The following is a 24,112-nucleotide window of genomic DNA, read 5'->3' as shown; positions in this document are numbered from 1 at the left end:
AAGGTAGCACGAGAGGGTCTCAGAGGTGGGCTGACATGAATAAAGTCTTCCTTCTAAATGCTGGAAACCAATTAGAATTTTTCTGGTAAAATAGTGAAACTGGCTTTTAAATCTTGTGAGAAAGTTTATTTAATGAGAAAAAAGGAAGCCATGTTGAATATAGGCTCTCAAAGGGCCTTTCATCTCCCTCAGATGCGCAGTGAAATTCAAATGCTCTCTAGAGAATCAGTTTTGTCTTTTCTAATGTGTAGCTTATGCCTCTAAATCTTGATATTGAACTGCTGTAGAAAGTTTGTGTTAATATATCCTGTCACTACATTTCCAAACTCAAACCCTGCTGCCAGCCTGTCATCCCACTGTCTGCTTTGCCAAAACTCGTGCTAATCTTTGACTTTGATATTAACTTTGCAGCTTCTCTCACGCAGGTTTTGTGCAACCCTAGAAATATGTGCCCACCTGCTAAATTTGACCAGGAAATTTGAATCATCATTGTTTGATTCATCACTGGTAGAAAGATGAAATGAAAAGCAACAAATTTAACATTAAAGGTAAAGCTGTTTTTGTTGAACTTGATTCATTGTAAAGAAAACAAACAGGAGAGGTGACATTGTCGAAGTGTTTCTTCCTCTGAAGGAGAGGGGGCAGCTGATGCCCCTGTGCATTTTTTCTGTACTGAGATAGTGAGATTGGTGTGTGTGCAGGGCTGATAAATATTCATTCTTTTATCAGCTAATAGGGCTACAGAGTGGAAGGTTGTAGTGGTAATTTACATATTGCAGGAGAGCAGGAGTGCGTGAGACTCCAGAGACAGACGAACTAAACGACTACAGCATCTCTAACACTGATAATTGGTGGAGCAAAGACTGAACAGTGTTATGTAATAGATATTTCTCCTAAGCAATATGATTGGTTGTTCTCTATGAGACTATGAAGAAAACATGCTTTATGTAAAAGTGTGGTTGTTTGCGGTACTAATCACCATGGTAACCACTTACCAGGTAGCTCAGAAGCTTCCTCCTTTGCTTTTTTTGCTCATATTTTGTTGTAATTTTGTTGCTCTGAATACATTTTCAGTTAGTTCGCAGCCTGGAAATGGATTTGTTGCCTGGCAACACTATCTTAGGAGCATCCTATCAGGAAGTGTTGAGAAGGACGGAGCCTCACTGCCGTCTGTGGCTGTCGTCTTTGCACAGAGGGCTGTGTGGTGCCATAGGCAACAGGATGCAGGGTTGCACTTGTCCCATGCGTCTACCAGGCAGTTCCTCTGTAACTGATAACTCTGATCCTCTGTCTGTGGGAAGCGCTGGTCATGGCGATTGCTGTTGCCATGCAACTGTGGAAATCCTGTTTGAAGGACAACAATCTCGCTAACAGTTGAAATGGTTTTAACCTCCATCGGTGCTCGGGGTACTCAAGCCTTTGCAAAGCTCACACCGCTTTTGGGAACAGAGCTTCACCTCCCCTCCACAGCAAACACTGAGAGCAGAAGGAGAGAAGCTCCCAACAGACCTGCAGAAATGAAGGCTGGGGAAACGCAGTGATGACTCATAAGGACAGATTTAATAGTACTATTGCTTTATTGTCTTATAAGCTTTCATTCGTGAAGCCAAAAAATAAAACAGATTGTACCCTGAGGTACATGAAGTGTGACTCAGACTTTCAGATTTGGGTTCATCCGAGGCATCTTGAAGCATCAAAGTTCAGAAAGAAGAATTCTCTAATCCCTGAGTCATGGGACGTTCAGGTAAAGCTGATATCGTGAGAAAAAGCTGACCTCAAGCTTGCAAATGATGTAATGGGCAGAGAACAATGATGGAGTCTGACAGCGGTGAAGATAAGGCTGATTCGTTATGAAATCACACAGTACAGTCGGCTGCTCACTGCCTCTTCAAGTAACTGAGTGTGAGCCAATAAATCCCACACTGCACTGGGGCAGATTATGGCACGGAGGCATGACAGCATGTTGCAGAGCTGCCTACACTGGTTTCTGAGTGATTTTTGTAAAAGGGCATGATGCAGCAAAATGCAAAACACCCTCACACAGATTTATCTTGCAGCACCTTGCAGCACCTCAGGCTGAAGCAGTGAAAAACAGGACGCACACATAAGGAAGCAGGAAAAATTGTAGGACACGACAAAGCAGTTGAAACAGGCACTCAGACCTACATTCAGCAGCTTCAGTCTCTTTGTTGAGTGTTGAGTCCAAAGCTAAGTCACATGGATATTTTTCATACAGCAATGAGTGAATTTCACACACTATGTCCATGTTCCTGTTATTCTTAACAAACTTTCACATGGATTTATAGATTTCTCATTGCAGCTGTTTTGAAATTAACTTGTAGATATTAGCGATCAAATTTAGCATTTAATTTATATTAAGCTATATTTGACCAAGTCTGGTCTTGGTGGATAGCTAGTAGCTAATTAGCATCAAAGCTAACTGCACAGTTAATGGTTCTGTAAACAATCTTCACCGCCACTAGATGTCGCACTAGACCACCAGCATCTGGGACTAAAACAAATGCTTTGTCGGCCACACCTCCCGCTCCCTTCATGGTATCAGTCAGCAAGGTGTTATGAAGTTCAGTGAAAGTGTCCACGAAACACACAAGAAGCTCAGCTGAATAAAGTTACCCTGTGTAAATTGAAGCCAACAAAAAAACATCTAACCACAACCATTAGCCCACGTTAGCATTCCTGTGAATGCTCCACATGAATGCTCACAGTAAGCCAGCTGACGATAGCAACATTTGTTGAACAGATTCGTAATATTGGTAATAGGAAGTTGGCTAACGTTATCATGTATACTGTAGCCGTCACTAATGAACATAGACATGTAAGATTATGAACCATCAAGTTACATACACATGGAGAAGAAAAGCCAGTTCTGAATCAAGCTGGACCCTTAAGCAGCTTGTAGGGTTCTCCTCTCAGTAAAGTCAGACCAGCATCAGCTCCATGGTTGGACTGGGAAAGAAACTCAGCCTTGGACTGATCCGCTGGGATTGGCCACACGAATGACACTGACGGAGCAGGTAAAGACTATAAGAACTTTATGGATGTTTTACACTTTTCAAAATGAAAGGAGCCAAGAATCAAACCACAACCTTCCGATTAGTGGACGATCTGCTCTACCTCCTGAGTCACAGACGCCCCTGAATGCAGCACAATAAGCTTCAGTTCCACTGAGAGCAACCTGAAGTGCACTTTTTAACTGAGGTGTAGTAAACAGAATAAAAAATGCAAAACGCTGGTATGATCTTTGAACGCTGTTATTAAAGATTCAAGAGGAAGGAAACAGTGAACTCACCGTCCGGCAGCCTGGTGTTCAGCAGCATGTGAGGGTGGGAGACACAGTGTACTAAAAATATATGGGACATATTTGGTCAGTTAAGATTATCAGTGTTTTGCTCTGACCACAGTAACAGTCTGTATTATACAAGCAGTAAAATGCGATACATGTTGCATCAGTTAATACAAATTCAAGCACAGTCTCTGCTGGAGCTGATGATTATTTTCTGTACATAAGTGAAACATCAGTGTGAGTCATCAGACACACGACGCTGTGATGATGTCATAACCATCACTAGACATCAGTGCTGTTTTATCCTATTGATCCGGGAGGCAAAGGCTGATGAAGAACAGTTGAGGTAATGAACAGAAAGAGTGATGTTATTCTGCAGTGTGGGTGTGGAGGAGTCAGAGGAGTCAGATCTGTAGGATTCAGAGAAGAAAAAAACACATTTAAAGAGGATACATGATTCACCTCTCTGTTCTCCTCTGCAGATCCTTTCTTTCTTTCTTTCTTTCTTTCTTTCTTTCTTTCTTTCCATTTAAACCTATTATTGAGCTCTGATCAGTATCCTGACACATTATCTGGATAACAACATCTGATGAGCAGCCTTTGCATTTACACCTGCTTTTGTTAAGTGTTCTCACTTATATAAAACACGTTAAAGGTAAAGATGTAAAGGACAACAATAGAGAAATGTGATCAACTCAAATTTTTTACCAATCTGTCCAGATGTTATTTACACCTTCACATGTTAATCTGATCCAGATTAGATATCCAGATATATCTCACATGTTTATAACAGGTGGAGATGGGATCTCTTTCTTAATCCTCGACTAGAACACTAGAGCAGCACCAAAGTGGGCATGATTTTGACAGGATTTTAATTTCAGTCTACAGACAACCCCCCCACCCCATCTCTCTCTCTCTCTCTCTCTCTCTCTCTCTCTCTCTCTCTCTCTCTCTCTCTCTCTCCCTCTCCCTCTCCCTCTCCCTCCCTCCCTCCCTCCCTCTGACCCTGTTTTTGTAAACAGCTGCTGACATCTCGTCCTCTGTGTGCTGATGACGATAACGGGAGTATAAATGAGCTCGGTCAGCAGTGTGTGTGTGTGTGTGTGTGTGTGTGTGTGTGTGCTCATATGTATGTGCATGTGCAGCCAGTTAAGTGTGTGACCCATGCACGCCTGTATGTATGCGATTCATGCGTGTGTACGTGCTGTGAAAGTAGGCTGTGTGAGCTTGTGTGTGTGTGTGTGTGTGTGTGTGTGTGTGTGTGTGGTTTTACCCCATCGGTCCAGTGTCCTGAAAACGGAGTCCTGCCAACTGTAGCTGCTCAGCGTCCTCACAGTGATAAAAACATAAACAAAAACACTTCTGACATTGGTTCTGGTTCTGGTGATTTTGAAGGACTCATTTTACTATCAATTTTCAGTATATTGTGTGTGTTGAAGGTAACATCCTTGACTCTGTAGTTTATGGGCAGTGGATTGAAAGCCCCTTATCAGCACTGACTGCTGCCTCATGAGCTAAACATGTTTCCACCAACAAACTGCACCAGGAGGTGGAATAAAGACCAGCACACAGGTCTGGTTAATGAGGTCAGTTCACTCAAGGCACAGGCTGTACACATGTTCTTAGCAAACTCTCAGATGTGTGTTTTGGATTAGATTTATTTATTTTTTTTAATCATGCATGAGTTAGAGCTGTTGCCTCATAACAATAAGGTTCTGGGTTCAAACCAACCGTTCAGGGCTTTTCTGCCTGGAGGTGTGAATGTGAGTGTGAATTGCTGTCGCTCTTTATATGTCAGCCCTGTGACTGACTGCTGACCTGTCCAGGTTTTCTCTGCCTCTTATCTCTTTCTCAAATTAAATCGAAGGCAACTGGACTTATATTTGTCTGTGGAAGACGTTTCGCCTCTTATCCAAGCGGCTTCATCAGTTCTTATGTATTGGTCTCTCTAGTCCGCACTAGTCTGACCACGAAAGTGGAGTAGGACCCAGGTATTTAACCTCTTGTGGGTGGGTCCACCAAAGTACCTGTGAAAGTACTGGTTTCACCTGACCATTGTTGTGGTCTCATGTGGACGACCGTCGTTAGGGTCAGGTGACCCTGTTGTTATCCCGTGTGAACGACAGTCGTTAGGGTCAGGTGAGCCCCTGGTGGATGACGATCGTTGAGAGTCGTCTGACTTTTCTTTTTCGCCATCTTGGCATCATGCTGCTGTTATTGATTAACATGAAGCAAATGTACAATGTGATCAAACGATCATCATCATCACCATCAGCTGCTGAATCAGAACCTGACACATGTCATCTTCTGATCAGTTTAGTTACTGGATGACAGCCAGTGTGTCCTTTGTTGTGTGATAAAGTGATGCTTCTCTTTTTTTCTGTATCTGCAGCTGCCTCAGCTTTACAGAATCATTGTTCAGCTGTCCGACCCACACCTCAATGTTCTGGTTCAGTCTCTCTCTCCTGGTGAACATAGTGGAGCATTTAGTAGCTAAAGACAGATCTTTCCCTCAGGAGCTGGTGGAGACCAAACACTGAGCTGAAAGAATACTGGACTTAGACTCATAATTGATGAATGATCATGTTGCTGGATGTGTAAATAAGCAAATGTTTCTCCCACAAGTACAACATATCATCTTAAAAGCTTATGATACTTTTTTCTACTGCCCCCAAGTGGCCAAAAAAGCAGCTACAAATATCACTTAAGAACTCTTAAGTATAACATACCTGAATCAATGCATTACCAACATTGTAATTACAATGACATGACAAACTAGTATCATATTAAAATCACCCCTGATTGATTCATTAGAACTTGTTAATGAAAGTTTTCTCCCCTTCACCTCTGAAGGAAGTTGACTGTAATCAGAGCTCCCTTTTACCTGCACCTCCTCCCCCCTCTTTTTCTCTGTCTCTCACCTCCCTCACTGCTGATGAATTTCACCCCTGGTTGGAAGATTAAATGTGTCTGGATCAATATGTTAGAACCTATTGGGGCCATAGATCAGCGTGTTTATCGATCGCTCATTGATTGGATTTAATCCATGACTCCCTCGCTGTAGATTATCAGCAGTGTGACTCACCATGTAACACGTGAAGGAAACTTTCATGAAGTACTCTGGCAGCAGGACTAAAGACATCCATGTTGGATTTAATCGGGTCTCCTAAAACATTAAGGAAATGAAAACAAAAATGTGATTCAGTTGCAGGAAATGTTTTGTATTTAAGAAGCTTTACAGTTAGTTTTAAAATAAATTTTAACCAACCTATGCCTTTTTATAACTTTATTTAACTAGGAGAAATGCCTTTTTACAGGAGTGTCCTGCAGAAAATATGTGAAACATTAACATATTTTATAAATAAATATATAAGAAAGACACAACACCATCATTAAAAAAAATAACACTTAATTTAATGAACCTCTGTATTCTATGGCAGTGGTTCTCAAACTTACCACAGACCCCCATCTGATAAAGCATTCGCTTTTAAATGTTTTATTACAGAAAGTGTTTGAAACTCATGACAAAAGTAATCATGCATTCTGACATTGTCTTACCTATATATGGAATTATAGTGAAAATTAATTATTCTGCTTTTTGCCCCCACATGGACCACTGGGGGTCCCCAGACCCCACTTTGAGAACCGCTGCTGTATGGTACACTGGATCTAGAGTGTGAAGACAGTGTGTAGAGGTATGTTTGTATACAACATCTTCATCCATAATCAAAACAAAACGAAATGCAGACAGTTTTTTCTTCTTTTTCTCAAAATAAAAGCAAGATTTATTTCTAAAAAGCTTGAAAGAAAGGGAGTTATCATTTACAAACCTGATCAATAACACACTCATCTCTGCACTATAAAAGATGGTGGCAGGTGGCTGGTCAGTGGTTTTCTTTTTGAAAACATTTTTTGCAGCATTAAGAACCAATTTCAGTAATCAGTAATTCTGAGTTCAGTAACATTCAAAGCAGACTAAACAGTGCAAGGTGGAGCAGTAAATAACAGTGTCGTCTGCATAAAAGTGACATTTTGCATGAGGAACATTTAGACCAAAAGCTGCTAATGAAAATAATAAACATTTAAATACATAAATAACATTTATAGACTTTGATTTATGCCCCTGAACCTGCACACACATAGCCGGGTTTTCACTGCAGTTTTGTCTGTGTTTCCACTGAGTGATGTTATGTGAATAAAGTTTAAGTTTTTCTTGCGCGATATCATTCCAATTGAACGTCACAACGGATTTCCTCTCGGTTGAATGCAAAAGAAGTGTTTACATTTCAATTTTGCGAAATATTGCTTTGTAGAATAGTGTGAAAAGCCGCCTTGAGCATATACATTTTTTTGCGACAATTTCATTGCGGTTTCCATTACTCATTTTTAAGTTCACAACTTCAAATTGCAGGTTAATGGAAACACACATATTGTATACTGCCTGATAAATCATTTACATATTAATATTTAACCACTGCAGTCAAATATGGGCACATGCAAACAAAAACTGTAGACTGATGTTTCATTGTCAATTGATTAATTTTTGACTATAAATGTGTAAATTAACAAATCAATGTGAAATCCTATAATATTAGAACAGTGTATTGGTCCCACAGACATTCAGCATTTAAGCTCAATATAAACTCAGGCTAAAAAAAGGCCTGTAGAATCAAAAAGATAAAATCTTTATTTTATTTCAACGAGTTCTTTGTACGTAAAACGTTGACCATCTGGAGAAAAGATGGACTGTCTGAGGAATCAAATCAAATCAAATAATTGAAATCTCTGGCTGATTTTTAAAAATGGACACACAAGTATTTTATTTCTCTTCCTGGCTTTTCTTCAGTTCATTTCTGCAACATTTTCTCAGCTGTCAGTCAAAGCTAATAGTTTTAATCTCCTCAAATCCTTAAAATTGTCCTTCTATAACTAAAAATAACTTTTGATGACATTACATCATTTCTTAAATTATTTCCTCTTCAGTTTAAAAGCGGAAAGTCACAAAAACTCAAAATCTCTTAATAAACCTTGTCCCCTCCAGATCACCGTAGTCACCCTGCAACTGAAACAGTCTAATTAGAGGTGTGTGTGTGTGTGTGTGTGTGCCGTGCATGCATGCGCGTGTGTGAGAGCCTTGACATCCAGGTCAGCTGTAGAATGATTAGACCAACAATCAACAAAACTGATATCATCTAACTCCTGTCTCTCTCTCACACACACACACACACACACACACAAACACACACACACACACACAAACACAAACACACACAGTCGGTTCATGACTATCCCTCCCTCTGTCACTCCGTCTGTCTGTTATATTTGGCAACATGGAAATGAGACATGGAGCTTGCTGCTGGTGGTGAAGGTAGTTGGGTGGGTGGTTGGGTGGGGTGCGGGAGGAGGGATAAATGCCGCGCTGTCATGGCAACAGCTCAGTAGGCTGCAAAGGAGGACGTGGAGGAAGGAGAAAGTGGTTTCATAACGGCACACACACACTCGGCTCCCCTGCAGCTCGTCCATCCACACACACATTTGCACTCTCAGCAGAGTCGCTCTGATCCACAGTGACTCCACTGTGGATCAGAGCAGGAAGGATCGAGTATGTCAGAATCAAGGCTGAAAGGGTCCAACTGCGGGCCTCATATCCGGGGACCCCAGGTCTGGGAGCCAATTGGAGGAGACTCAAGTCTTCTGTTAAAAATCAGTTTAAAATTAAATAAAAAGAAACAGAACAGTGAAATGTTCACATGTTAATGAGCAGATAGAACTGTATCTTCAGTCTTTGTAACTAATATTAACATTTGAACATGAGCAAGGTGTGAAAGATATAGAATAAGATACAACTTTATGTAACAATAGTCACCTAATGTGCTGTTAAAGATGAGCTCGTAATTTGGTTTGTTAACGATGTAACCATAACGATGTGTTCTTATCTGGAGCAGGAAGAAATGAATAAATACAGGACAATATGTTTTTTCATTTCTACATATCATGTATATGTTAACAACAAGCGACAGTCTGCATTAGGAGGAAGTTAGGCAGAATCCATCATCCCTGTGGCACTCTGAATACTGCAGCCTCCAGGAGACACTAGTGTGGCTTCCAGTGCTTGCTGCTCTTCTTTATTTACCCTTTTTATCAGAAAGTTTTGATTTCAAATCACAATTCTCTCAGTTTTGATCGTATTTTATTGAGACAAAGTTCTTGTAAAGTTTAGACAGTATTTAACATTTGAGGAGTTTGGCTTCTTCTGTAATTTTTGTTACAAGGGTTTGTAAATTAAAACTTGTATCAGCATAGGATCAAAAAAAGTTTTTAAAGCATAAAACAGTTAAAAAATCTGTCACAAAGATATCACGTTGGAATCAGGTTAATAATGTTTTCTTTTCTCACCTGAGTGTAAATTATTTTAATATGTGTTTAATTGTAAATGTTTAGTTACATAAAAGCACATTAATCAGCCAGTGAAGTCCTGATATATTTAAGCTGATATTTGGCAGCAGATATCGCAGCACAGATGGTACAGAGAATATTCTGGCAGCCAGCTGATGTAAAGATGTGACTTTTATTTCACAGAGCTTCTGTCCAGCTCCAAACTGACAAGCAGAGATTCAGAAAAAACTTAAACAAACGTGGAGGAGATGTTTACCAAAGAAGAGAAATCCATTGTGTTAGTTCAGGGACAGCTGGGAACTTTAACTATGTGCCGTCTGGATGTTCAGTCAGTCTACAGTCCCCCACCTCCCTCCTCTGACATAACACACTTTAACTGTTATGGTGGAAATACAGTATATTTATTAGGGCTGGGTTAAAAAAATCCATTCTCCAATTAAAATTGATCTTCATTTGAATAATCCAATATCGATTATTAAAACCTGAGCTCGATCTTTTAATATAACCTACATCTTTTGCACTGGTTGTGTGATGCTGTCACGAGATCTGGTCAGGTGAGCGGAGGTGTAGAGCTGCCGTAACAACCCTAAAGTATATTTCATGTAGGGAGCTGATAAAAACAAATGAAAAGGTCAAAATTTCATATTGACATTTAAGGTGTATTGATTGATTTCCAAACATTGATCATGCATTGAGTGACATGCAAGAAAACATTCCACCTTAAAAGTGTCCTGTAGCTGTCGGTAGCTTCTGAGCTGCTCTGTAAATTAAAAAGTTAATTAGTAAAGACGAAACAGACAGAAAACATCATTTCATTCGTCATTCACTCTTCTGACAGTTTCTTTATCTGTGATGCATTTACACAGAAACATAACAAAGTCAGTCTGTTACACTTGGACAGCTTGTGCTGCTTCCACAGAGCAGCTGGAAATGAAAGCTAGCTTAGCTACGTTTTCATAGCCTAGCCTTCACCTGTCCTCTGCCTGCACTGTAGCTTCTCCTCGGATGTTTCTAATGCGGTTTCATTTGCTCGACACGAGTAAATAATTAATGTAAACTTGCCACCGTAGGAACAGCCGTTAAATGACCTTTGAAACGAGTTGCAGCTCAACCGTGTTCGTGCACCTATGTTGTTCAACCCAAGTTTACAGCCTGGTTTTGGTCTCGACAGCTAATTTCCTCCTTTGTGACAGTTGTACAGGAGGTAAATCTTTATATAACTCGCTTGATTACATTTTATTAATACTTTAAGTTGTACATAATTTAGGGTGTGGTCTCTTTGAGTGACAGGTTGGTGAGCATTTGTTTGTCACAAACCAACATGCACCGAAGTCTCAGCTCCACACATGCCCCTCCTCTTTGCCCATTTTTGGATTAGCTGGAAGTTAGGGGCGGATTCAGCTACTGCCAAGATGGCGACTGCAGAGCAGCTCTTCAGAAACCTGTGGGTGACATAACGGAGGCTACGTCCATCTTTATTTACAGTCTATGATCATGAGTCATACGTCTGTAGGTAACATGTTCACATTTGACCAAATGACTTATGCTGTCAGATTTGTTTGGAGAACACAACAATCAGCGCCTCCTCAAACCAGATATTGTTTCACAACTGGAAATGGGGCTGTGTGTGTGTGTGTGTGTGTGTGTGTGTGTGTGTGTGTGTGTGTGTGTGTGTGTGTGTGTGTGTGTGTGTGTGTGTGTGTGTGTGTGTGTGTGTGTGTGTGTGTGTGTGTGTGTGTGTGTGTGTGTGTGTGTGTGTGTGTGTGTTTTGAGGCTGGCAGTGCAGTATCTCCTGTGTCGTTGGTAGAAAATGTCTGCTGCGGCTGTGTGACTTGGTCTGATGACATCGCCAGTAATCCATCCACGCTGCTGCAAAACCCAAGAGGACAGTCGCACTGAATGCTGGGAAAGAAGCTGTCGGTTCTTCATTGTGGAGGGAGAGAAATCTTTTCACCATCAAAAATATGCAACACACTCCAGGAGTTCCTGAGTGATTAAGTGTGTTTGTTCTTTACTGAACTCAACCTGCTGCTTCTAGCCCAGTTGGTGACTTCCTACATTTCCCCTGATGCCTGTTGAAGTCCCCCAGTGAGTGAGGTGGGTCTGAACTTGTTGCGTTCAGCTTTGGATCAGTTGTGTGGGCAGAGACGGAGAGCAGTGGTGTTTTGAGAACATAGTGAGAATCACACTCTACCCTGTCAATCGCCTGCAATGCATTCTGGTCTATTTTCTGCTCTGTCTGCCACATCTTTGATGGATTTCTCTCTCTCTGTAATTATCAGTTTCAAAATAAGAGTTCAGGAAAGACACAAACCCCTGATGCTGATTTTCTAGATCCTGCTGTAAAACATCTGGACCAGATGTTTACATGAGTTTATAACATCATGAAACTCTTTTCAGAAGCTTCAATTTAAAATATTTTATCTGAGATGTGTGGACATTAGAAAGAGAGTTTCCTGTTTGTAACCACAGTTTGTGAATCCTGGATGATGTAATATATATAGTGAGCATGAACACGGCTGAAGTGTGTCAAGTCTGTGTAACAGTCTATTGATCATTTATTACAGCCAGTCACATTCACCAATAACAGCCCATTAGTCTGTGATTTACGAGAGTTTTCTAGAACTACGATGTTCACAACAAAGCTATTGTGCTGAGAAAATGGATGCCAAGTGGAACATCTGTCCATGCACTGTACCTGTCCGGTTGTACGAGATATCAGAGCATTTCATCCTGATGATTTCTGGACTCATTAACAATGAATTAAGCCTGTAAAATAGCTTTAAAGACCAGACACCCACCTGACAGGATAAGGATCAGGAGCTGACACGGTTTAATTTGTCAGGGACAGCAGGTGCACACACACCTGGTTAATCGGTGCAGACACATTACATGACAGGTAACATAGAACATACTGAGACAAACTCATTCAGCACTATACTGCAGACAAGAAACCTCTGCTGTTTATCTAATCATATCCCATTAGATTAATTTAAATTAGATTAGATGAAATCATATCAGATTAGATTAGATCAGATTAGAGTGAAACGTGAATAATTTCTGCAGGTAAAACTGGGTCACTGCAGCAACAAAGTAAAGTATATTTCACACCTGTATCTGAGAGCAGAAACTGCAGTATATGTACTTTTTATATAACTAGACCTTAATAACTAGACCTGCAGCTTCTCAGACAGCGCCCCCTAGTGGCTACAGTGTTAATTACACTAATAATTAACACTGTCATGTTCATCACATGTATTATTTAAGTTGATATGTTGAACTTATCAGCAAACAGCTGCTGATTTACAGTTAGTGTCACATGATGGATCTCAGATCAGTGTTCCCTCTCTTTTAGCTCTGTGTTTGGTTTCCACCAGCTCCTGAGGGAAATATCTGGCTCTTTAGCTGCTAAATGCTCCACTATGTTCACCAGCTGCTCTCTGACGGTGTTTGTCTGCTGTTTGCTGCTGAGCAGATAGAGGACAGTGGCTTTTTACAGATGTTTCTCTAAAAACAGCTGCTGCAATGAGAGTGATGAGAGTGAACCAGTCCGGACGGATAAACACTGAGCTGAAACTCAGTATAAAGCTTAGATGTGAACTCTTCCTTGATTGTTTTCCAGCTGTCCGCTGACTCCTGGTCGATGAGCTTTAACCCCTTTGTCTTCTCCCGTGTGTCAGATATTACACATGGATATGCAGCAAGTTCAGTCACAAAAGAAAACACGTCCTTACATGATAAATGAGATGGACTAAGATCAGGGTCTGTACTTAAATAAGCTCGGATATAGATTTGAACACTGGGGAAACTAGGAAGAACAGTTTTATTTGATTTGGGTGAAGTGACCCTTAAAAATAAAGAAGAAACTGTGGGGAAGGGCAGAGTGGGTGAAAGTGAGATACAGTATCTGCCGCTGTTCAGAATGTGTGACAGCAGCAGCTCAGTCCTATTTGTGCGTGCGTGCGTGCGTGCTGCAGCAGTGCTGAGTGCCGCAGGCTTGTTGAATGGAGCTGCACTGTAGTTAAATATCAGCAGCCTGCCCTGCACCTGTGTGTGTGTGTGTGTGTGTGTGTGCGTGTGTGCGCATGTGTTAGTAGTCGGTCCTCTGTTTGCTGTCGTGGGGCTGTGTGTGCATGCACTCTCTGCAGTGTGTGTGTGCTGCAGGGGAAACTAGGTTAGCTGATATGAATAGAGAGGTGATGAATTACCTCTCAGAGCCGAGCCGCAGGACAACACCCTGGGGTCCAACTCTATGTGTCTGTGTGTGTCTGTCTGTGTGTGTGTGTATAGTCAAAAGCCAGGAGTGAGGTTACTGTAGAAACTCACATCGGCAAAGAGAGACTGAGAGAGAAAGAACATGTAATAGATGGAAGTTTTGGAGGCAGTAGAACTCTCTATTAGACACCCAGACCTCTTCTAAACAGCGGTGTAGTGCAGATTTAAGTGAACATGAAAATAGTTTATTAAAGGAACAGTTATTTTTTTTATATATATCTGTTTGAAAGCTGATTTAATTACCAGGTAAAATGTGTAATTTAGTGAGTAGTCTTTGTGCTAAGCTAAGCTAACCACATCCTGATTCTATCTCTGTAAAGAGAGAATTTCATACTGAAAAGTCTGTAACTTTAACAGATAATAACTTCATTTGTCAGAGAAGGGTTGGGTGGTGGGTCCAGGTGGGCGGGGCTTGGGACATGAATGAGAGCAGTGACTGCTTTGTTGTCACATCACAAAGTTACAGAAGTCCTGACGGCTTGTTTAAAGGCTCAGTTTCTGAATACGGGTTGTGTGCATTTCTCTGTGGACTGAGCACTTTTGATACTGATACTTTTACAGTATTAATATAGAACATAGACCTGCTTTATAATGAAAACAGACATGGACATCTACATTTATACTATATGGACCTTTAATGTGAAGAGTTCAGTTTAGGTATCATAAGGACCCAGTTTGTGTTTTTCCATAGGAGCATTATTGTCCACATGTAAATGTTCTCTGATATGGCTAATATAAAATAAACATATAAAGTCAACAGACATTAATAATGGAAACAGATTTTTGACTAACTTTCTCGACATCATATGCAGACTGACTGTAGTTTCATCGTCATCCAACATTGTCTTGTGCAAGCGTATTTTCATGCTGTAATAAATCTAGTGTTCTGTATATCAATCACTTCTATAATCAATTGATGGAGATTTTCTACAGTGTATGTGTCTGCATGTGTATGCTTTTACTTTACTCCGTGTGTGTGTGTGTGTGTGTGTGTGTGTGTGTGTGAACACTCTCCAGATGTAACCTATTGGAAACAGTAAATCACCTGTGAGCAGCAGCAGTGGAAGATCTATTTAAAACACACTTACACACACTTACACACATGCAGTACTTGTTACCGTGACAACATGTTTCTTCATTTGCAACGGTTGCCCTTAACAACACTGTTGGCATGGCCTCCTTTCTGGAGCTGCTAAAAGTGAAATGCAGCATCTCTCACTTAGGTAATTCCTGGTCCTCTGTTCTCATCAGCGTCTGTGTCTCTGTCTGTTTGTCTCTGTGTCTCTGTCTGTTTGTCTCTGTGTCTCTGTCTGTTTGTCTCTGTGTCTCTGTCTGTTTGTCTCTGTGTCTCTGTCTGTGTGTCTCTGTGTCTCTGTCTGTGTCTCTGTCTGTTTGTCCCTGTCTGTTTGTCTCTGTGTCTCTGTCTGTTTGTCTCTGTGTCTCTTCTGTGTCTCTGTCTGTTTGTCTCTGTGTCTCTCTCTGTGTCTCTATGTCTCTCCCTGTGTCTCTGTCTGTTTGTCTCCGTGGCTCACTCTCTGTTGCTCAATCTGCAGACTGAGGATAAAGTTTCAGGACAAACAGAGGCTGTCTGGCTTTCTGTGATTCAGTTTCACAGATAGCCAGACAGAGTAGGAGAGTCTACATTTAAATGTGACAATGCATCCAAGACTCATTAAAGACGGACTGAAAGCTGGCCTCTGGAGGAGGTTTGAGACATTCTAGCCAGATGTTGAAAAGTTTCCTGATCTTTACTCCTCCCACAGAGAAACTATGTCATTGACACAACAAGAGAAACAGCTCCAGTCTTTTCTACACAGAGGATCCAATACAAGGAGAATTTATCTGATCCCAATAAAACTTTTGTTGTGTTTGTAGTTCATAAATATGATTCACTCATATGTTTGTGTCAGGTTATGGATAGGTTTTAGTTAAACTATATTAATGTTATCGCTAAACAGCTAGTTCTTCTTCTGGTGTTTTTGCCAAACAGCCACAGATGCAGCAGCACCTCCTTCTGGGCTGGAGGAGGACTGACCCTGATTCACATGTAGCACAGAAAATAAAGATGGACTGGAACCAGAGACGCGACTGAGAGTAAATGAAAACGTCTCACATCTGATCTGGGTTTTATCTGGATACGAGACCTTGAACAACAAGTGGAAACATGGCATCAGAAGAACTAAATGATTAGTTAAATCATTCGATTGGCAAAATATAATAGTTTTGGGTGATGCTACAGGGAGGGTCAAGGGGAGTCATTAAAGACCCCCTCAATGAAAATCAAGTGTTTTTTGTTAACGTCCACATTATGTTTTTCATATAATACAAGACATATCAAGAGAAATAATCCATCAACACCATGACTGAGTATTTCCACCTTGATCTGCAATGAACCAATGACTCATACAAACAGATTCAGACAGCCAGGGTTTCATACATCACAAACCTAAGTAACCAATCCTGTCAACTAGTGGGGACGGGGGGCGGGGGGTTAATAAACCTGAAACCTTGTAAGTATAGAGAGCGAGTTTGCATTAGCACAACCACTAACACTGTGTCAGTTGCAAGCTAACAGACAACATAAACAAATAAAAGATGCTAATTATGCAAACAGTCTGCTAGTCTCTGATTCTGGTCACAACAGACTCCTCATCTGAATCTGGGTCTGACTGAGGCTCAAACATGTGGCTGAGTCTCTCTGATGTTTCCTCCTCTGACCATCTTGATGCTCTCTGCTCTTTCACCTGAACGAACATCGTCAGGAGATTTTATTGCCTGTTGATTTTCTTTCCTTCACTTCCTGATTGTTTTGATGTATTTATGTATTTTCCTTCTGGCCTCCTGTGTGAGTTGGCTGCTGATGGTCAGGCTGGTAGATGGATGGAGGATTTGTGCACACAGTAGGTGGTGAATTATATAATAAACAAATTATAATGACAATAACAGGGTAAATGAAATACTAATAAAAAGGCTATGAAGGGTTGACCTCCATTAGTCTAGGAGTTGATCAGTGACAGCTGCTTCCTGCTGGTCACTCTGCTTCATACCTCGTGTCACCACAGCCATGACGAGTAACAACTTCTGATTGGACCATGAATTGATTAATTTATGTAAATGAATGTGAGTTCAGATAACTGACATTAATTGACATCAATTAATCAATTCCTCCTTCCTTCCTGTGAGCTTGTCAGGGTGTCTTTCCTGGTTTGCCTTGGTGACTGAGCTCCTCTGTGCAGCTTTTATTCACCCAGTGGTTTTGTTTACGGGTTTGGTATGAGCATTAACATTTCACGTGGCCGCTGCCGTGGCTGTCGACCTGTGGTCCTGTTTTATGACAAACACTGGATTTGGCAGTGATCCCAAAAGCAGAGTTTCCCTCATTTGCAAATGATGTCGAGATACATACAAATACTGAGTTAGAATTCAAAAGAGGACAATACTCGGCGACAGCATTTGCACACTGAGGTGAAGTGGTTTGAGACCATTGTCTTGAATTGTCCAGGGGTGGTGAGCATGTTGATGCTGAGAGTGTGCTGCAGATAATTCCACATGTTTGGTGCATAAAAACTAAACGCAGATTTTCCAAGTTCAGAGTAAACCCATGGGACTTGAAGCATAAGAGAGTTAGTAGAGCGAGTTTGGTCTGGTCCTCTGATCCAGGGTGGTGATTGCCCAATAAGGGCTTTATGGATGAAAAGGTACAGGTGTTCATCAAGCCTCTGCACAAGAGAGGACAAACCAACTTTGTTATACAGAATGCAGTGCTGAGTGTCATAGGGATCTCCAGTAATGAATCCGAGGGCAGAATGATAAACAGAGTCTTGGGGTTTGAGAGTGGAAGCTGCAGCATTTCTGTAGATAATATCACCATAATCTAGGACTGATGGAAAGACTGCTTCAACTGCACTTTCCCTACACTGCAAAGGAAAGCTGGATCCGTTTCTATATGAAGAGTTTTTGCTGCAGTTTGGTGATGAGATTTTTAATATATCATATGTTTAAATGTAAATGATTCATCAAACCAAATACCTAGATATTTATACTCATTGACTCTTTTCATATTGCCTGACACCTGTAAAGATAAATCAGCATGAGGGATTCCTTTTGTCATTTTTGGATGTTTGCAAAACTAATAAAATAATAGATTCATGTTCAACATTATTATTTATCTATTGTCAGCTGTAGCAACAACAGATGTGCTGTGTCCAGAACTTTTAGAAATCTACTGCTGCACTAAAATAACCTCCTTTACACACACAGTCTAATTAGTATAAATTACTCGTTTGTGCCTTTTAGGTTTGAATTTTGTACAAATTTACAAAATTTGTACAATATTAATTTAATTTGAAACGTTTTGTTGCTTCAGTTAATTTCAGGTTCAACCAACTAAACTGAAGTGAACCTCAAAGGATAATCATTGAAGTTGATAGATTGTATATCCATAGATTATCTGTTGCACAGCTGATGTGTGAAATTAGTTTCAGTATGAAAACATAATGATTTCACCTAAATGTGTCTCTGGTGTTTTCTCAAACGTTGATCAGTGAAAACAGATTAATGGACAGATTCAGCGACGTGTGTGTTTGTGTGTGGGTGTGGGTTAGTGTCTGTGCATGTGTGTGTGTGTTATCCCATGTGTGTTATGTGTTATGACAGGCTGGCTGGCATGTGGCAGTGACTCAGCGACAGGCGGACATTAGATGAACTAATGAGACTGAAATGAGATTGTAATCAGATTAGAGCGGCCTGTAATCTGACAGAGTTGAGCCGAGGACAGGCAAGGGGGGGGTGTGAGGGGTAATGAAGGGACAAGTCCTCTCTCTCTCTCTCTCTCTCTCTGTCTGTTCGTGGGTTTTAAACTAGTTTTGTCAAAGCCACAGAATTTTATTTTAACTTTTTTTGGAGATTCACAACTTTCCACAGATGCATGTACAGTTCTAGTTACATGTCCTGTTTACTCCAAATACACATTTAATGATAAATGCTCTGAATTAAATGTGATCAAAGTCATTCAAACATGATGTCAAATGTTATATTGACACATGATGATGTCAGAAACTGGTCAGAGGAAGCATAAAGGAAAAGGGAGGTGTGGAAGAGGAAGAGGGTGAAGAACTGTGTGAGTGATGACAGCAAGATGAGAGAGAGAGGCAGTCTGAATCATGAGAAGGTCAAAGTGTGTGTGTGTGTGTGTGTGTGTGTGTGTGTTGTGTGTGTGTGTGTGTGTGTGTGTGTGTGTGTGTGTGTGTGTGTGTGTGTGTGTGTGTGTGTGTGTGTGTGTGTGTGTGTGTGTGTGTGTGTGTGTGTGTGAGAGAGAGGAGAGACCGTGACACTGTATGAGTGTGATGAAATGGTCAAGGAGAGAGAGGGGCCAAAAGACCTAGTGTGATAGTGGGAGAGGCTGTGTGTGTGTGTGTATGTGTGTGTCAAGGTGTGAAATGCAGCTTCCAATCCATACATCACCCTGATACAGGAGGTTACCAACCAGAGCAGAGAGAGTCTCTCTCTCTCTCTGACCTTTTCATCTCTACTTAGAAACAAAGCAGAGTGAAGCAAGTTCACATCCACTGTGTCCTGTTACATTAGAAATACACAGATACACTGTAAAACATCAAGCAGGAATTTAGTTGAAGTAACATTTTATTGTTATCTGATTTTATTGTTGACTTAATAGATATATATAAGTTTTATTGTTTCTAATTAATTCAACTTAAATTGTAGTAGTTTGAATAGAACATGGGTTCATCTGGCTTTGAATAAATGTTGTGTTGAATGAATGAACTGCTGAGAGATGATTCAACTAATTAAATGATGATTTTAAAGAAACACAGTCAGCATGTTAGTAGACTTCCCAGCATGCATTGTTTTAGAGTTAAACCTCTGCAGAGACCCTTCGTTTTTATCGTTTGAGGAGAACAGACACGATGGAAACTTAAAACTGTTTGTCTTTAACATGTTAAAGTAGGTCATGGTTGTTCCTTCTTATGATAATGAAAAAGCACCTAGCAATATGAATATGCTAATTAGCATATAAAGTCATTAGCAAGTTTTCCAGCAGCTTCAGCCACTTTCCATTGAAAGTAGTTGTTTACAGCAGTTTTCAACTATGTCCTCAGTTTCTCACATTGACTGTACACAAGTCCAGATACCAGGTTTTGACCTGGTCTTGTTTATCAGTGTTGTATACTTCAGTGGAGCATCCGTGTCGTCTGACAGGTGACAAGTAATGTCATAGTGAAGCAGGTGAAGGTCAGGCTGACATCTGGTCAAAAGGCTCGGTGCGAGTTCTAAAAATCCAGAGACCTGAGTCCCACATCAACCCGTAATGTAGTACTCACACAGAGTGCCCTACTCCATGCTTACATAAACCCTTTGACATTTTGAAATTGCACTGTGGTTGTACACACTTACACACTGAATATAATTATTCATATTTTGTAAGTTACATAACAGCTGTTAAAGCAGCTCACTGCCTCTGACTCTATCTATCTATCAGCAAAAACAGTCCGCTGTGATGTCCGTTCAGTAGAATACCTTGTTCTGTAAGTTGACAGACTGTCTCCCAGCAATATCGTCTCTTTGTTGTCAGTCAACTGTTGCCATGGGAAACGCCCACTCAGCATCTTGAGGTTCAGACACTGTTTCCACTATGTCCAAACCTGGCTCATCCTCTTGAGTTTGACTGTATCGAAGCTTTATTTTTTAATTTTTTTTCTGTATTTTCTATCTGATTCCTGGAAACCTGTCTCATGATTTCCTAAAAGTGATTTTGCTGTACATTACAAGGACACTGTTTTGAAACACGACCCTGTTTGACATTACTCTGATTACATAGTAAGATTACAAGATGGACGTCAGTTTGATCTCCATGCATCTGGTACAGAGGTAGATCCAGGATGTGATTAGCCTAGCTTAGCACAAAAAAACAAATTTGAATTTCAGTTCTGCTTATTGGTTCGTACAAACAAAGAGGCATGTGTCTGTCACCAGAACACCAAAATAAACAACTAGCAGTTAATTAAATTAACTGCTGTAGTTTGCTCTTTATCTATTATTTAATTTTTTAATGCTCATATCTGTGGATCATATGTTTTTTATTGTAGTACATACTATTTACTTTGTGAATGTTTGGGCTGAAAATAATAAAAAATATTTTTGTTATCTAAACATTTGACCTTTTTTTTGTTTGTTTTTTGTTTTACTATTTTGGAATAAATCAGAACCGGAATCGATAAAATTTAAACGATACACAACCTTAATATTGTTTGCTACAATAAACCCGTGAACAATAACGACTCAATTTGGATTTCTACACATTTTACTTTCTGATTTATTTCATTTTATTTTTGTTGCTACTGCCTAGACAGGCAGTCATGTTTAGCTTAGACAAGCTAGGCTAAACATGATCTTTCAGGCACATGAAAAAAAATCACCTCCTCTGATTGTAGTTAAAACAGGAAGTGAAGATTTCCTTTGAGCGCCCTCTGCTGGCAAATGTAAAGAGGAACCTTGTCTTTTCTGTGCTCATCACCAAGAGGGTGGAAAAAGAGTTGATTTACATGAACTTAAAGAAACAGGAGCAGTCGTAATATGACAGGTGTGATGTCGAGGTGACCAATTACCTCCACCACGTCATTAAGTAGATCGAGGTAGCATTTAATTAGACAGTGATTTATGGATTACTGATCATAAAATAAGTGATGATAGCAGTCAGAGCTCTGTCACATTCTGCAGTGCTGCTCTCTCTCTCTCTCTCTTTCTCTCTCTCTTTCTCCCTCTTTCTCTCTCTCTCTCTCTCTCTCCCCCCTTAATGTATCAGTATCTCTCGCCCTCTGCAGTATGGTAGCTGTATGGTAATGAATGGCTCCAGCCTGCTCTGCAGTGGTAGCAGCTCGCTCGCTCCATACTAATACAACTGGTATGCTTCCTGGATGGAGAGAAAGTGAGGGGGAGGAGATAGAGGAAGGAGCAGAGGGAGAGAGTGGGATGAGAGAGGGAGGAGAGAAAAAAGCAAAGTGGGTTTAAAGGTGGAGAAAGACAGAGAGAGAGATGTTACTGTAGTGCAGAGGTTCCTGATCTAATTTGGGATCTGGTCCTCAGTTTTATGTCATAAAACATGTTTTGACACATCTTTTTAGAACAGATGTGTCTCATCTTTAGATCAAAGGTCCAGTCGGACCAGAAAGTGGCACAGGAAGTTCATCCGTGCGTCCTCATGTAATAGGCAGTGAAAGGCTGATGATACAGCGATTACTCACAGGGAAGGTTGGTAAACTGCTGCAGCTTCAAAGAAACGATCTTATAGTTTTATGTTAGGGCCAAAAGTTGTAATTATTTCAACTTTGTTTATGAGAAATCATGTTTTCTTTCTGGAAGACGCTTCTTAATACTAGAAACCCAAGCTATTGTTCTTCTACAACTCCTGCGCACCGTTATCGACTTACATGACAGAATTTTAGCTCAGTGATTGGATGTTTTGTGCTGAAATGCACTTTGGGAGTTGTAGTTGACTTGTACTCCAAATTCTTTATATGCACAGACTTACCCATGAGATATCATAGTATGTAGTTAACAGTACTTGTGCATTGTTGCAAGAGCTGCTCAAACTGACCCAAAAATGTATCTTCTCCTCTTCCTCAGTGATTGGATGTTTCTTTATGAAATGCACCTTGGGAGTTGTAGTTAACCTCTACTCCAAAATTTCTGTGCACACAAGCGTGTACCTTTGTGCCGGTCAAAGCCTCAGAGCAGGTCAATCATGACATGAGTCACGTGACATTGTCTTTGGGGAAAAATGAATGGGATTGTAACTTCCAGAACCACCTGGGCACCTGAAATACTTCTATACCTCTTCAGCTTCTTTCTGTTGAATTGCACATGATTTCATTCAATAGTTATAGAGGAGGGAAAAGCGCTTGGTCCCTAACAGGTATAATAATTTCACCTATTTAATTCATAACTATGTGCAAATCCTGTTTCTTTTGGAGAAGTTTATACTTCAACAAAGGACATTAAACGCAGCTACCTGCAGGTTGTATAATTGTCTCTGAGCTGGCTTTCTTTGTGGAGTCTGCATGTTCTCCCTGTGCCTGCGTGGGTTCCCTCTGGGTACTCCGGCTTCCTCCCACAGTCCAAAGACTTGCACGTTAGGTTAATTGGTGATTCTAAATTCCCGCAGGTTGTTTGTCTGGCAACCTGTCCAGGATGTACCCCGTCCTCGCCACATGTCAGCTGGGATTGGCTCCAGCCCAGGAGGATGGATGGATGTATTTCTCTGAGCTGTGAGCAGTTTGACCAAGTTGTCTTCTCAGATTGTTTTAGCCCCACAAAAACAAACAAAGAAAGTTTTATCTTCTAATTTCCTGTCTTATAAATCATCTTGTGACTCCTCAGATTTACCCTGCAGCCCCTTTGGGCCCCTGAACACCGAAGCATAGACCCCACCTTCAGCCCAGAGACCCACATAAAGGACCGTATCCATCATCACTGAAGGTGTAACAACACACATTTTATTCACCATGTAGTGTAGATGCGGAGGAGTACAGTGCAGAGACTCACTGACTTTACTTAAGCTCGTACCAACTCACAGGGTCAACAGGACGTTACATTCTCGTGTGTGTGTGTGTGTGTGTGTGTGTGTGTGTGTGTGTGTGTGTGTGTGTGTGTGTGTGTGTGTGTGTGTGTGTCTGTGTGTGTGTCTGTGTGTGTGTCTGTGTGTGTGTCTGTGTGTGTGTCTGTGCGTGTGTCTGTGCGTGTGTGTGTGCGTGTGTGTTCGTGCGTGCGTGCGTGTCTGTGCGCTGTACAGCCAGAACTGTGTCACAGTGTGCGTTCATGCAGCGTGGCGTACATCACGCCTGCAGCTACACAGAGTGACAGCAAGTGTGCAGCCGTGCAGCGGACCAGCAAACTGTCACATCACAACCAGTGGGATGAAATGTGAGGAATGAGGTCTGAGCCCAGTGAAGCGTGGACGCAGCTCCTCCGGCTGCTCTGCAGTCTGCTGCACTGGGGTCTTTGTAGAAAGATTACAGGAGTCGCATCGTTCACATTTTGTTGGGAGACAGATGTTACAGATGTCAGCTGTTAAAGCTGTGTGAACACAAGAGGCAGAGTTTCAGTTTTCAGCTGTTAAACCCT

The 24,112-nt window shown here is 41.0% G+C and overlaps 1 protein-coding gene across 5 annotated transcripts in view; it reads left to right on the top strand.

Annotated features, from left to right (window-relative positions):
* LOC130175035 (IQ motif and SEC7 domain-containing protein 1-like) overlaps positions 1-24,112 on the top strand; it is a 150,193-nt gene that overhangs the window by 14,207 nt on the left and 111,874 nt on the right. The window lies entirely within an intron of this gene.

Source organism: Seriola aureovittata, chromosome 9 (genome assembly GCF_021018895.1).
Source record: "Seriola aureovittata isolate HTS-2021-v1 ecotype China chromosome 9, ASM2101889v1, whole genome shotgun sequence".
NCBI classification, from domain to species: Eukaryota; Metazoa; Chordata; class Actinopteri; order Carangiformes; family Carangidae; genus Seriola; species Seriola aureovittata.
This window is presented reverse-complemented; position numbering and strand designations above follow the sequence as displayed.